Source organism: Rhinolophus sinicus, chromosome 9 (assembly GCF_057876585.1).
Source record: "Rhinolophus sinicus isolate RSI-liver-muscle chromosome 9, RSI-T2T, whole genome shotgun sequence".
Taxonomy (NCBI): domain Eukaryota; kingdom Metazoa; phylum Chordata; class Mammalia; order Chiroptera; family Rhinolophidae; genus Rhinolophus; species Rhinolophus sinicus.
Window position 1 is genome coordinate 19,765,130 of NC_142509.1, and position 16,406 is coordinate 19,781,535.

The 16,406-nt window shown below is 42.6% G+C and overlaps 1 protein-coding gene and 1 long non-coding RNA gene across 2 annotated transcripts in view; one reads left to right on the plus strand and one right to left on the minus strand.

Annotated features, from left to right (window-relative positions):
• The window catches only part of LOC109439166 (immunoglobulin lambda-1 light chain-like), a 556,184-nt gene that overhangs the window by 457,964 nt on the left and 81,814 nt on the right, over positions 1-16,406 (minus strand). The window lies entirely within an intron of this gene.
• On the plus strand, positions 3,021-10,900 carry LOC148757301 (uncharacterized). Its single transcript, XR_016022450.1, has 3 exons — positions 3,021-3,213; positions 7,972-8,027; positions 10,502-10,900. It is a non-coding gene; the product is annotated as an uncharacterized LOC148757301 (long non-coding RNA).

Here is a 16,406-nt window from a genome sequence, read left to right on the forward strand (position 1 = left end):
TTCAGGATATCATCACAGGAAATGTTGGCAGTTAAATCCACAAATATTAATGTGTACAGTTCATCCAAATTTCCTGAGTTTTTACTAATGTTTTTCTGTTCCTAGCTCTCATCCAGAACACTTCATTACATTTATTAGTCATGTCCCCTTTGGCTTTTCCTATGACACTCTGTGGTGCCTCTGTGCACACTTAGGAGTGGGTATTATGCCTGGCATCCCTCAGGGCCACGTATTTATATATATATGACATAAAATTCTTCTGCGTAGAAAACATGCCTCTCCTACTTCATTTATGGTTCCATTCTACCTTTTGAAGGTATGGTTCATGGACAACTATTTATTTACTTGAGTGTTAACGCAATATTACTATGTTTATCAGGTTGTCATATCATTTCAGTTTTACCCAATGGGAAAGCATTGAGTGGACTCATGGGCACTCAGACCCATCCTGTGATTATGTGTGTGTGTGTGTGTGTGTGTGTGTGTGTGCTCACATAGACATGCTTGTGTTTGGTTGAAATGATTCTGTACTTTCTGGGGCTACCATATTCTCTATGTTCATCTTGTGTAATTCCTAATATTAGAATTAAACATTTCTCCAAAGAAGCCATTGTTATTATTATTATTATTATTAATCATTGAGAATTGTAGAGAAGTCAGTATCCGGCCAAAGGCAGACTCATCAGTATAGGATGTCATTACATGCAACCCAAGTCAGCTGACAGAACAAGCAAAATCCCTGAGTAAACTAACCCAGGAACATGCATGTGTCTAAATATTTCTATACGAAGTTTTCTCCCCCCAATAAACCGAACGTGAGTTCCTATTTCTATCTCCTCCTCTAGTGCATCACTGCGTGGGTCAGTCAAGCCTCCTCCACTGGTTACATATGTCCATTTCCATTCACAAAGTGAGAAATCTGGCTCCCACCAGTGTCCATCTATTTCCTTCATTGTTCAATTCCAGTATGCGGCACAGGCGCCCCATTACTGATCTGTACCCCATGGGAAACCTCTTTATCCACTCGAGTACAGTGCTTATGTACAGTTTCTTATGCTTGTAGTGTTAGAGGCTCCGCTCATTATCCAAGGTACTTAGCTCAGCAGCTTTGCTCCCCACCCCCTCCAGTGAGGGGCTCATATTTTTGTAGTGCAGGTGGATGAGCATCGTCACATTCTACATTCCCTCAAGAGATCCCAGCTTCCTAAGCGATAGTTTGTGTGCATGCAGTAAGCTTTTCATCGTTGTGCTGTACATTGTTCGGTGAATTTGGCAACGTCATAGTGTCATTTAAGTGCCATTTACAGATTCATATAGAATAAATTCATTGTTCTAAAAATAACATTTTGTGTTCACATTGTCACCTCTTCTTCTAAAACTCTGGTTACACAGATGTTCATACACTCTCCAGAGTTTGGCCTCTTTTAAAATGTGACCCTATTAGAATCACACTCTGAATAACATCCCCTTTTATAATGTGCGGCTTCCTGCAGGACGTCCTAGCTACTTCCAGTCTTTGGGGATTATATACAAAGCCGTAGTAAATATCCCAGTGATGACTTGATTCTTTTCAGTTTGGGTGATTATTAATAATGATTCTATAAACTCTCACATGCAGGCTCTGCTATGACAAAACATTTTGATTTAACTGTATAATGCTATTTTTTTCCCATTTATTGTATAACTGACATGCACTGTTATACTACTTTGAGGTGTAGAATTTAACGATGCAATGTTGGTATGTATTGCAAAATCATCAGTACAAGAGCTCAGGTTAACATCTGTTGCCATACTTAGTGACAGAATTATTTTCTTCTTCTTCTGAGACTTTTAGAGATCTACTCTTTTAGCAATATTTAAATATGTAATATTACAGTATCACCAGGCATAGTGGCCATGCTCTACGGTACACCCCCAGGAATATTTATTTCATGACTGGAAGTTTACACCTTTTACTCCCTTCACCCATTTGAACTACTCCCTTCATTCAGTTACCTCTGAAAACCACAAATCTGTGATAGTTTATAAGTTTTAAATGTCATAGTTTTCACTAAATATCAGAAAACAAAATTAAAAACAGTAATTCAAAAAGATATATGCATTCGTAAGTTCATTGCAGCATTACCAGTAATAGGCAAGATATGGAAGCAAACTATATATCCATAAACACATGAATATGTAAAAATGTGACAAATACACATACACACAATGGAATATTATTCAGCCACGAAAAAGACAACATGGATGAAACTAGAGGGTATTATGCTAAGTGAAATAAGTCAGAGAGAGAAAGAAAAATACTGACGGTCTCAGTTACATGTCCAATCTAAAACAGTGAAATAAAGAAACAAACCAACAAAATAATAGAAAACAGAACCATGGATCTAGAGAGCAAGCTGATGCCAAAGGGGAGTGGGTGGGGGATGGGAGTAAAAAAACAGAAAAACTTAGTCAGCACTTGTTAAGTTTAAGTAAATCAAACTGTCAGTGCAAACAGGATCGACTCATCCTTCAAGCACAACAATAACAGTTCTGAGGTCACATGAGAGGTTCAGGCGCCCAAGAGTATGTTTCATAACTTAACATAACAAGAAAATATGAATGTGAACAGTCTGGAAGTAAACTGTCCCCAGCTGCTTCGGAGATCGACTTTCCGTTTTCCTCAGAACTCTTTGCCTAGGAAGGTGCTACTGTGAATGACTTTGAGGGCGAAGGTAGTGGAGGCTTCACTCCCTGGATGAATATGGACCCAGGACATGAGCAAAAGTATAAACGGAAGTCACAGGCTGAGCCTGAGCTGACAGCTTCTAGGTGATCAACTTCCTGGAAGATTAGAATGTGGGTTATTGTTTCACTTCTTCACAGGCCTGTAGCACTGTGTGAGCACTGAGGCTGCCATCCCATGCTGAGCAGTAATAATCAGCCTCGTCCTCAGGCTGGAGGCCCGTGATGGTCAGGGAGGCCGTGTTGCCAGACTTGGAGCCGGAGAACCGACCTGGGATCCCTGAGGGCCGAGAAGTGCCGAGCATCACAGTTTTGGGGGCAGCACCAGGAATCACTTGGTACCAGCCCATAGCATAAGTTCCAACATTGTTGCTGTTTCCGGTGCAGGAGAGGGTGACCGTCTGTCCCACAGAGCCTGATACTGAGGCTTCCTGCGTCAGCCCAGCCTGCACCAAGGACCCTGGAATGGAGAAATGAAGGCACAGAGAGGTGAGTTTGGGATTGTTTCTCACAGCATGTTCTCAAAATCAATGTGAAAAAAGCGACCCAGGAGGCCCCCATATTCACTTCTCCTGCTTTCACAGCCAGTCACCTGAGCAGTGAGCGAGGAGGGCAAGGAGGAGAGGGGTCCAGGCCATGGTGGAGACTCCGCAGGCTCTGCTTCTGAGCCCCACACGTGAGAGAACTGCACAGACTCACTCTCATGTTGTTCCCTCTTCAAAGGGCTGAGAGGAACTCTTTATGCAAATTGTTCCCTCCCTCTCGTGTCCATGGGCCTACATTTAGTGAAAGCCCAGTGGGGGTGGGGCTGGGGGTGCCTCCCCTAGGGCCCTAGAAGTCACAGCTGCTGGTCCCCAGGGAGCACAGACAGAGGACACAAGACAGTGTTCCAGGCCTGGTTTCCCAGCTGAGATCCCCCCAACAGATCCTCAGGGACAGGCCCAGAGCACCCCTTTAGTCTCAGAATCTAGATTTACTTATGACTGAAATGTGTATCCTGGGCTGAGCAGAATGTGACACTCTGGACAGCAGCCCTGCCTGGCACACCCCCCACCCCACACAGGGCATCTCATCCCCTGGGGGCTCCTTATTATGCTTCAGGCATCCACACACCTCAGTTTTTACTTCAAAGATGTGGACTCCTCATCATGAAGTCACCCCTGCTCCTCTCACCATTCAGATAATTATGTTCTTGGGGCCATAAGTGACTGACCCTCAGAGAGAACGTCCTGTTCCCAGTGAGCAGAAGGGCAGAGGGCATTTACACACCTCCATACCCTCTAATTGGGGTCCTGAGGTGACCAGCTCCTCTCTCATTACACTTCACTTCCCAACATGGCAGACCACTCTCCACACCCTGTTAAATTGTCCCCCTTTTCACTACTGATGGGACCAGTGTTAATTAAAACAATGCACAGGGGAATTCTCCAGGAGGAGATTAGAATTACTAAGAAGTGAGAGCTGCTTCTCTTGTTGTGTTCATCCTGAGACCACCCACATGAGATGGTCAGCAGCACCAACCCTCTCAGGATGCAGCCATGGGCCCACAGCAATCACAGGTGACAGCAGTGTGAATGGCGCCCCACACCACATGGGGAGCATGTCACAATGTGATTGGACCCGTGATGATGTGCAGAAGGGTTGATATTGCCAACAAAGTGTTCAGTATCGTGACATATAAGTTCTTGAAACCCTGTCCAAGGGTCCCTTTCACTGTACATAACAAATTTTTAATTTTTCGTGAGACTTAAGTCTCATACTTAGTGTGTGTCACACATTGTTCTATTCATGTTATCAATAGAAACACAATGATTTTAATACTGTGACTCTTGTCAAATTTTCTAGTGACACTGGCATTATATGGATATGTATATATTAGAAACATGTAATTAATAAACAGCGTAATGTGTTATATATGCATAATATAACTACACATATATTATATACTCTCTGTCTTTCTCTCTCCATATGTATGTGTGTATATATTTATATATATATTCACTCTAACCCCTTAACGTCGGGACTATACATTGTATTCCTAGAAATTCTCAATGCTTCCCTCTGAAAAATTCAGAGGAAACATTCATTCATTATATTTCATAGGAGTCAGATGACAATCCATGGGATGACATGACCTTGATAATGTCGGAGGGTTATTGTAGTACTAACTATGTGGAACATACTGATATATACCAGCTGCTCAGTAAATATTTTGAATTAAAAATAAATGAATAAATCAGTTAATTAAAAAAGAAAAAAGCCACAAAGATTTGTTTTCGTGACCCATGGCCAAACCATGTATTCCCTTTTTTTCCATATGGACGACAATCATATATGCAAATTCCCAGGCAGAATCATGAGAGTCATCCTAGAAACGTCCACTTCCCTCACACAGGACATTCAAGCGATGCCTAACCGGTGTATTCCACAACATAAAAAGACCTTGACTCTTCTCTCGTCTCTCCATCTCCTTGTTACTCATCTATATCTAGTCATCATTTTCTCACTCACGATGGGGCCAATATCCCTCTAACCTGTCTGCATTCCTGCTCATTTTACTCCCTGGAGAGTTAGTGGACAGATGCCAATGTGAGCATGTCACTCACACCTTGAGTCCTTCAGTGACTCTGCATGTCCTTAGGGTCGGTCATCACAATGATGGCCTCTATCCCTCTATCTAGTTCTGCTGCCACCTTCCAAACAGTGCTTTCCCTCACCTTTCCCTGCTCCAATTGTGCAATGCACAGGCTAAAAGCAACGTGTCCCGTTTGTTTGAATGACCAATATCTCCTTCCTTGCATTCTTACTTCTTTAGAACATTCTGACCCTTACCCAGACATCGACCTCACTCCTACTTATTCTGAAAGTGTCAAATTAGACACCATTCTCACTGACAAGAATTCTCTGGTCCAGCTCCCCACCCACCATCACAGGTGCCTTCCCCCATGGGTGTCCCTGTTGAAGTCTTGTTTGACTCTCATAGCACCTCCTCCATAGCACTGGCCGATAACAAGCCGATATAGAGCTATAAATACATAGTTGACATAGTTGTTTTGGGTTGTAATTTAGAAGAAGTTTATGAGTCCTTCAGTTAAAAATGCACTGATACTGACTTCACCCCTGGAGCCTCCAAGTGTACTCCCACATGAGGAACCCAGAACCTGCTCTTTTTCAGGGCAGCCCACAGCACCCCCTGCTGGATCCACAGTCACACTCACTCTGTCTATGACCCACCTGAGGAATGGATGCACACGGTCCATTACTTTGGATCATTTTGCTGCTTACTTTGGGTCTCACTGGTTTGGGTCCTGCAATATTGGTTCACACAGAAAACAGAAGAGACTGTTCTGCCTTCTCTAGAAGACATCTCATGGGAGCTTTGCAAGAACTTGACTTTAAGGAATCTTGAAGTGGTGGGAAAGATTACATAACAGAGGAGTTATTTAAACAGAACATCTCTGTTGACTCTTGGGGAAGAGGGCCAAAGCTTGAATCAAGAGCAGGTTGATCTTAAATGTGCACTCAAAACACTGGCCCATAACTGCCCATAGTGGCCCAGATGATGGACTATGTATCCTTAGGACAAGATGCTCCTTTCTGAAGACCACTCCCGTCCTTCTACCAAGACTCTTTCAATTCTGAACTTCCCTATTTGGTGCCTGTAATGGGACTACTTTTTCTACGAGCTGCCTACTCTTCCAGGTTTCACATGCCAAGTTCAGCGTGGTGGCCGTTTCGAAGCCACTGTGAGGGTGGACCTGGGAGTTTTGGTCAAGATGCATCTACTCGCTGCCTCACCCACCCCACTCTGCTCCATCCTCAGGGACTTTGCTTCTGCTGTTCTCTCTGCCCACTCTTCCCATCCACCCCAGCTTGGCTCAGTCCAAACTTCTCATTATAGGTTCCATTTTCATTTATTTGATTTCCAGTGGAAATAAATAAGGATTAATATAATTTAATATTTTTATATTCCATGGTGTATAAGTATTTATTTTATTTGATTTGTTTTCTTGTTGTTACCAATTTGTAAATAGTACTTATGAACTTTAGATGTATTTAACTTTTTCATGAAAATTATCGTTTTCTCATCTGCTACCCAACTTATCAATGTTCCCCTCTGTTCCTCCTTGAATGGTTATTAATCTAACATTTTCTGCGTGTATGCATTTCACAGTTCGTTTAAGACACAACTGGTACCATAGGTAATGAAAATGTCTTCATCTTGTGTTAGGACCTACTAATGAATTTTCTCATTAGTTACTTTGTTTAATCAATACACTTTATTTTTAGAGTTCTCTTTGGTTTTTGTAAAGTAAGTAGAAATTTCACAGGGTTCCCATATGTGTCCCCATTCTGCCTAGAGTTCCCTTATGTTAACATCTTGCGTTGGTGTTGTCCATTTGACAAATTGTGTAAACCAATATGGATACATTATTATTAACTATAGTTCATAGTTGATATTAGAGCTTGCTCCTTGTATTGCACAATTCTAGGGTTTGTCAAATGCATATGTCATGTGTCCACCAGCCCAGTAACATACAGAATGGTTTCACTACCCAGAAATCTGACTTTTCTACCTATTCATACCTGTATTCCTACTTAGGAACTCCGGGCAACTACTGATTTTTTTTTAACTGCCTCTAAAGTTTAGCCTTTTCCAGAATGCCAGGTTGTTGTTTTGAGTTACACAGTAACTTTGACTTACTTCTTAAAGATTGGCTTCTTTCACTTAGCGACATGCATTTCAGGTCACTCCACATCTCTTTGCAACCTGATAGCTCATTACATTTTAGTCACTGAATCATATGCCATTGGAGGATTTACCGTAATTTTTTATCCATTCAGTTATTCAAAGCTATTTTCTTTCTGTCTGTCCATTTTACCTGTTATAAATAAAGCTGCTACAAACATTTATGTGCAGGTTCTTGGGTGAACACATCGTTTCAACTCATTTGGAGGGACACGTAATGTGATTGCTGCATCGTATGGCAAGAGTGTTTGTCAAAATATGCCAGGCCGTCTACAGCTGACACCATTTTGTATCTCCACTAGCAATGAATGATAGCCACTCAGTGGATAGTTTAGCTCTATTACTAGTTTAGTTTGTGTGTTTAACAGGGTCGCTTCTCTGAGGCAGGTTATAACTCAAACATCCTATAAATCTGTCATAAAATTCTTAAGGTCAAATTTAGGTTCTTACTTGCAGTTCTTAATCAATCTAATCCACACACCTCTTTGTTTTCTCAGGGTGGACGGTGGCTTTGTGATACTGCCAACTTTTATTCAGGGAATTCCCACAGGCCGTAAGTACCTGCAGAGAATAGCACAATCACCTAAATCTCTCCCCCTCCTGACTTCTAGACCAATCCAGTCCTTGTTTTATTAATGACTTTCTGAGCTTAATAAAAGGTGATCATGTAATTTGTAATTATACTTTATTCATTGTAATTTGTAATATTTCACCTGTTATAATTCTCAGCAGAGAAATCATCTTACCATCGAGAATTAAATACCTGGGAATCACTTTGAAGACTTATCACAGCCCTGGGTGAATACTTGGCCCCTTTGCTGGTCTCTTGTCTTCGGAGCCAGGGACATAGAGACCCCAAGGTTCCATCCCATTCCTACCGATGTCTTTGGCTGAGGAACAAGGTCAGAGCCATCTTCCATTAGAAGTCACCCAGGTGTTCACTTCGCCTGTGTCCCTCAGTCCAGGACAAATGAGTGTGGTGGGGGGGAGTTCCCTTCCTGATGGGGAGACTAACACCGCAGGCTACACAGGATAGTGTTTCACCATGGTGACAGTCCCATTGGGGGTGTTTGTACCAAATGCATAAACCCTTCTGTGATGGTACATGAGCCCCACTTCCCAGTGGTCCCCTGGGCAGTGTACTGCATGATGACAGGCGCCTCCAGCCATGAGGAGCGTGGCCAACAGAGGGCAAATTGTCACTTCCTTCGTAGATCCCCAAAGATATTCACAATTATTAGGAACGTCCAAGAGATCACAGCTGCTGTTTAACCAATGTCGCCCAGCATGTCTAAGTGAGCAAAATCCTGAGATAGTCAACCTAATATCATCACAAGGTCTAGTGATGATTGCAACCACACAAACCGTCCCCAACAACAAGAGATGCGTCTCCTCTCTATGTAAAGGCTCAGCTGGTCCTAGATCCCACAAACCCACATTTGGGAGTGATCATTCTCATTTGGCAGCATCTGCAACTCAATGCCATGTGGTGTGTCCACCCATGAGATGTCACAGGTGGTGACAGAAAGTACAGAGGAGGTTGTGTCTTGTGTCCCCATTGACTGTGAGCACCATGTGAGCAGCACTGAGGCTGTTGTCCCAGAATAAATGCAACAATCAGCCCCATGTGCTGCCAGGAGCCAGACGTGGTCAGGGAGCTGAGCTGCTGACAGAGCAGAGACTCGTCCTGGGATCCTGAGCATCAACTCATCCCAGCACAGCAGGTGTTCAGGGCATTTCCTGGTGGCACTGATAATGGGACCCCAAGTTACACTCATGTCACTGGTGCTTTCTGCTGAGGGAGACTTTGAACCTGAGGATGGCTGGGTCAGCAGAGGTTAATCCCTGACTTTTGGAGGGACAGAGAAGGCTGTAACCTGCAGATTCAAAAACAATACAATATACATACAGAGAGGAGGTGTGTGTGTGTGTGTGTGTGTGTGTGTGTGTGTGTGTGTGTGTGACATAGAGATGGAGAGAGAGACTGAGAGGTAACTATTCCACTATTCCCCATGGATCCCCAGGAAGTCTTCCTCAGAGACCAAGCATGAGGACAAATGCCCCATGTCACTCTTATATCCTCTCTGTCCCCTGAGGGTGGTTTTCCATGCAAACTCATCCCTGGGGCTGGTTCTCTGTAAGACTCTCTGGAGCCTTCGAGCCTGGAGCTAAAGAAGGTCCATGTCTGGAAGGCCACTTCCCTTGGACCAGGATGAAATTTAGGCAGGAAGGAGGAAGTTGGTGCAGATTAGCTCTGGTAACAATTACATTTAGTCAGAAATCCAGGTCCTGGGGAGTGAGAGCAATCTGTCCATTTGCATCCTGCAGGCACACGACCCTCAGCTGTGGGGTCTGCACGTCTGAGGAGGCACAGGGCAGGCGAGAGAAGACAGCCCCTGCTTTCTGCTCCTGACCACAGCCATATCCAGATGTCTCTGCCATCCCCAGATGTCACAGCCGGTGTCCAGCAGAGGTTTGTTTCCTTTTATTTTGGAGAAGGGATGAGACATGGACCTTCAGGGACCTGAGCAAAATGTTTCTGTGACTGAGTTATTATCCTTAAGATTCATAGGAAACATGATTCTGGGACAGAAGGAAAATGAAGGACTGTTCTGCGAGGTGAAGCTGATCCTTGTTACCTTGTGGGACTCGCCTTGTGGGACTCACCGTGTATAGGGCCTCAGTTATTCCTGTGGGAGGCACATGAATGAATGAATAAATGAATGAATAGATATGTGAGAGAAAGCGTACAAATGATAAACGTCTAAGTTTTGCTTTGTCTTGTGCACCTGAAACTAATTAAAAAAACAAATAAATAAATAAAAATTAAAAAAAAAAAATCAATAGCTTCTGTACTCAAAGATCTGAAAAGCAGAAAAAAACATCATGTTTAGGAATAAGCAAGAACTTCATTGTCACGTTACAATAGATAGTGAGTGTGGTGGGAGCAGAACACACCACGGATGGGGATGAGATTATAAAGGGGTTTCATGCTGGTCTAACGTCTGGTCATCCTCCTTCTTATAGATGGAATCCTGGGAATGGAATCTACAGCGAAAATTGTCATTTTATCTGAAAACCTAACATGGGGATGGAGTGAAGACCTGAGGAGCCAGAGACAGATCAGGAAGGTGAGGGACGCCGCCACAGAGGAGAGAAGAGGGACGGTGTGAGGGGCTGTCAGTGGGAGTCTGCAGGGCCTGGGTCCTGTCAGATGTGTAGGCTGGTCCAGAGTAAGTGCGTCTATGACCAGGGTTTGTGTCAATATTTTAGCTGTGGGTAGAGCACTAATCATACAGGGTTTAGTTTATGAAATACGACCATGAAACTCATTGTGAAGGAACATGGTTGTACGGGGCAGTATTTTCAGTTGCAGGAAACAGTATTTACTCCTGTTAATCTCCCCAAGACCCCGTGGAATCTGCACTTGGCCTCGGTCCTCATCCTTCTGTGTCATCGTGAGCGTCCTGTGCTCACCCATGTAACAGGCCCACAGTGGGGCTGGGCTGCCCCAGGCCTCCTTTTCTTCTCCACCCTCTGCCAGAGGAGGGGCTGTCCATGCAAATGTGTGTCCATCCAGTGACTGCCCTGCCCCTCCCTGAGCCCTGGTGCTGGAGTTCAGCTCAACCCCAGACCGAGGAGGATGGAGGTTTGCTTCACCCCTGGGAGAGCCCTGGGAGGAGGCACCTGCTGAGACCACACAAAGGTCCCTGTGCAGGGGACTCTGCCAGGCCTGAGAGGGCACAGCTGCTGAGTCCCCTTAGGGAGCTGAGGGCCCAGCCCGGCACCACGGGCCTAGGCTCCACTGAGTGAATGAATCTCACTGAGCAGCTGTGTAGAGACCACAGGACAGTCCCACATCGCCCCCTGCTGGTCACAGGGCACACACCTCTCTGTGGCCCAAAGCGCTGAGAGCCCAGCTGGTTTACCTGGCTCACCAGGTCACTGTCTCTATTCGCACACCTATGGTCTGCTTCCAAGACACTGTGATTCTGATACACTGTTCATGATTACTGTACTGTCTCTCGCTCCTAGGTAGATCTCCACCACTGGGAAGTGCAAAAATGTATGTAAATCATAAATGAAATGAAGCTGAATGAAATTTGCAAATGCTTTAAATTCCTTTTATTTTCTTAACAGTAAGTGTACAAAGAAAGAGATATATCTGATTCTGCATTGCTCTGCTGCATATTGTAAGATCTTTTTTAAAAAATGTTTGATACTGAATCAGTACACTTGGAACTAATATAATCTTGTATGTTAGTTATATTTTAATAGAAATCTTTAAAAAATAAAAAAAAGTATTACCGGAAAAAAAAATGTATGTAAATCCCAAATTAATTTATTTTCACTACCAGAGAATTTATTGTGTAAAGTAAATGTACAGTGAGCTTCATGTCAAACGTCTCACAAGAGAGGTAAAATTCAGCTCATTTGTGGGTGCACAGGGGATCTTCAAGGAAATGGTATAGAAAGGAAATTTCCAGAAAACGAGCTTAAGGTCATGTTCAAAAGTTACCATGTTTCCCCGAAAATAAGACCTAGCTGGACAATCAGCTCTAATTTTGGAGCAAAAATTAATATAAGACCAGGTCATATAATATAATATAATATAATATAATTTAATATAATACCAGGTTTATATTAATTTTTGCTCCAAAAGATGCTTTAGAGTTGATGGTCCAGCTAGGTCTTATTTTGGGGAAAACACGGTAGCAATTGAGGAAACATTAAAAACACTATGCAATGCTTTTATCATTATGTGGGGGACCAGATATATTGTGGAATATGAAATGCTAATAGCTAGCAACTTAACATTTACTCTGGAATATTGTAACACTTATTTCTTTTTTATTAATTTCAGGTGACATTTACACCCCTCACAAAGTGATAACCCCCCTCCCCCAATCTACTACACCCTTTGCATCATATATAGCTGTTACAATTCTACCTACTCTATTCCCTATACTGTACTCCACATCCTGTGACTATATACATATTAAATTACAGTTGACATTCATTATTATTCAGCTTGAGTCTCAGGTGTTCACTGCAATGGTCAGGCATCTACACCATCCATGAAGTGGTCTCTCTAATGGGACAAGTATCCATCAGATACCCTACAAAATCTTTACAACATCAATGATTACATTCCCCAAACCATTTTTTGTGTCCCCATGGAAGTATATGCACCTGTATGTTTATTTCAGTGCTGTTCACAATAATAGCCAAGACATGGAAGCAACCGAAATGCTCATCGGTAGAAAACTGGATTAAGAAACTGTGGTACATTTATACAATGGAGTATTAGTTGGCCATAAAAACGAATGAAATCTTACCATTTGCAACGATACGGATGCACCTAGAGAACATTATCCTAAGTGAAATAAGTCAGACAGAGAAAGACAAACACCATATTATCAAACTTATATGTGGAATCTAAAGAATAGAATAAATAATCAAACTAATCAAAAACAGCTTCAGAGCTATAGAGGAAAAACTAAGGGTTCCTAGATGGGAGGGGAAGGGGAATGAGGGAGAAGGTGAAGGGATTAGAAATTGTAACACCTATTTTTTGAAATGAGCTGTAGCTTCCTATTTTTTGGCTTGTTTTCTGCATATTTGTGTTATGTATTTATTGTCAGATTTGTTCTGGTGGCCTTACAATTTGTTTGTTTTATAAACAGAATTTCCCTTCTGTATTTTCTACTCACTGTTTCATTTTAGAATGAAGTTAAGTGTGACATTTCAGTGTTTCTTTGTTTTTCAGATGCCTGGGAAGGGGAATGATGAAATCATCCTTTCCTCACTGTACCCACATCAATGATTGTTTTAATTATACAAATGGTCCCTCAATGTCTAGACACACAGAACCTTGAAATAAATAGCCTATGACCAGGAACACGTGCTTCCCTCAGGCCCTGTCTCATCAAAGAATTCAGAGGGATCTTTCCGATTTAGATCAGGCAGCTCGTGTCCTAGTTAAAAATACTGCAGAGACTCCTGCCTCTGACTTGAAACGCTGAGCCCTGTCCCTTCCATGGCCTCACACTAGTTCCTCCTTCGTCTCTTGGCAAGAGATGGGCTTTAGTTCGAGATACTGGTGGAAAGAACATTTTGTCAGCTTCAACCATCTGTTTAAGCAGGACAGAGACACATCATCACAGATAGGGATGGAAATTTTATTTCACATTTGTTGTTGTGAAATTTTTGTTTATTTATTAAATTTATTGGGGTGACAATTGTTAGTAAAATTACATAGATATCAGGTGTACAATTCTGTATTACATCATCTATAAATCCCATTGTGTGTTCATCACTAGAGAGTAGGCCAATGAACTCTTTGCGCACTTTGTCCAATTTTGACCCTCATCAGTATGATCTGCCTTGTTTAATCTCTCACTCCCCTTTATAGGGAACACCTCTTCCTTGCTGAATGACACTAAAACAAACCCAAACATCGTGTCACCCCATCGGGATGCTCTTTATCATTTACGTACATTTAATGTTGCAAAACTTGGTGCCTTAAAACAGTGGATTCCAACTACTGTCTTATCAACTGATTTGTATTTTAATTATCCCCAATAGACTAACTTAGTGGTTGTGTTGATTGAAAAAGTGAAGAAAGTGCAACGCATCTATGTTTTGCTGCTGTGAGGTCCATGCCATGCAGATTTGATAGGAATTAAGCCCATATTGTTACAGACATTCTCAATCATTTATGGCCTCTTACATCCACTTCTCCCCTTGCAGGTGCTTCTCTTTTGTAGATACAGAGTTCACTGACCCATCGATTTTTCCTTCAAAAAATTTCTCATCAAGGCCTTTTATGGGATTTTGGGATGAGGAGGTGGATATTAGAATTTCATGGATCCTGTGATACTTTGTATTTAACATTGGTTGACAAATGATTATCTTACAGGCCCTTAGTTACATGAGATACTAGTCGACATGCATTCAACTAACCCTCACTAGGCAGTTTATTAGCTCACGGAAGTTATCTTCTGACTTCACAATGTCCTCTGCCAGCTACCTGTCCTGCTGTTCTTCACTCAGTTCCTGACGACTCGTCACAACCTTTTCCACTTTGTCTAATGACCTCATGGAATCCGAGTTCAGCAAGCTGCTCACCTCCCCCAGCTTGTGACCAGCACCTTACATATGTGGCTGAGTAAGACAACAAGAATTCTTGAGAGTATAATGCTAAGTGAAATAAGTCAGACAGAAAACATAGAGAACCGTATGATTTCACTGTTATGTGGTGTATAAACTAAAAACAACAAAGAACAAATCAAGCAAGTGAGAAACAAAAACTCATAGACACAGACAATAATTTAGTGGTTACCAGGGGGGAAGGGGGTGAGGGGTGGGAGATGAGGGTAAAGGGGATCAAATACATGGTGATGGAAGGAGAACTGACTCTGGGTGGTGAACACACAATGGGATTTATAGAGGATGTAATATAGAATTGTATACCTGAAATCTATGTAACTTTACTAACACTTGTCACCCCAATAAACCTTAATTAAAATAATTCTTGTTCTTTGAACAAGAATTCAAATTTACTACATTCTCCTGCTTTTCAGACAGTGAGATCAAATTGTGTGGTGTTTTTTTTTAACTTTTCCTCTAGAAAACACTCAGAACATCAATTTCAAAACGTCTAGAAATCTTTAGGTTCATCTGAGATCTGTTCTTTTCCTGGATTACACACTTAGGTGATCACACATATTTATTCAGCAAATGTGTGTTTAGTTTGTTGTTAGTGCCAGCCTGTCTTCTAGACTGTATAGATACATTAGTAACAAGACATGAAAAAATAAGTATCCCTGTTCTGATGGGGAAATGCACAGTGAACAGAGCCACAAACCATAATGATACGGCTGCCACCACAGGAGGGCCAGTTATTCACCCTCAAAATCTGGAGCCCATTCCTGACTGCAGAAAGACATGCCCCTCAGAGGATGCGCACTGATGTTTTCAATATCTCCTCATGCTCCACCGCTCCCTGCACCTCTCCAGGTGGCTAAGTGCAGGTTCTCATCTATACTCATCAGGGCCATACAGAGTCCCCCAGGTTGGCCTTGTTGTCATTTGTCCTCACTTTATTTCATTCTTTGCATCATTGATATTTAAAACACATTCATCTGGTAAATCACATATTGGATTATAAATCGCCCAAACATTCCTTACCCATCTTGATTACATGAAAATGTTTAATATGTCCTTCAAGGTATTGCTGGCCCTGTCATCATTTTGTCCTCTGTCTCCTGTTCACCTCTCCCACCTGTAACCTGTGAAAAATCACAAATGGATCGTGGTAGCAGAAATGATATTTAACACTAAACCACATTGTTCCTTCCTCATTAAACCCTTCTCATTCTCCCAGCCCAAATTCCTAGCACTCTTTTTACAGTTAACCATGAGCAATCCCTTATCCAATTGCAAGACCCACACAAAGTCTCAGCTTAGACCTGTTGGAGGACAACACTCAGCCATTGGGCCAGGGATGTTAGTCCTGGAAGAGGAATCCATGGGAGGCACCACAACATCCACCATGGTCCACCTCTTGCTCTGTTTAGAGCCACAAGCTTCTGACCTAAGTCCCAGGAACAGATCCTGCAGGAATCTGTTGGGCCTGCTTTCCCGCATGCTGGTGGGGATTTCCAAAGAAAATCATGGAAAGAACCTCAGGCCCTGCTGCTGGAGCTGGTCTCAGCTTAAAAGCATGAAGATGGTCCTGTTCTTCCACCTCCCACACTCGATGTCCCTCCCCTTTGGGAAGCAGCTGGTCCAGGTTTTACCTGTTGGGGTGCTTCAGAACCTCAGTCTGATGTGTATAAGCTGAACCCCATTTCCTTCTCAGGGTGTGGGCTGCGTTGCTGTAGCTGACTATTTACTTTCTATCTGAGCAGAGGAGACCTACCAATGG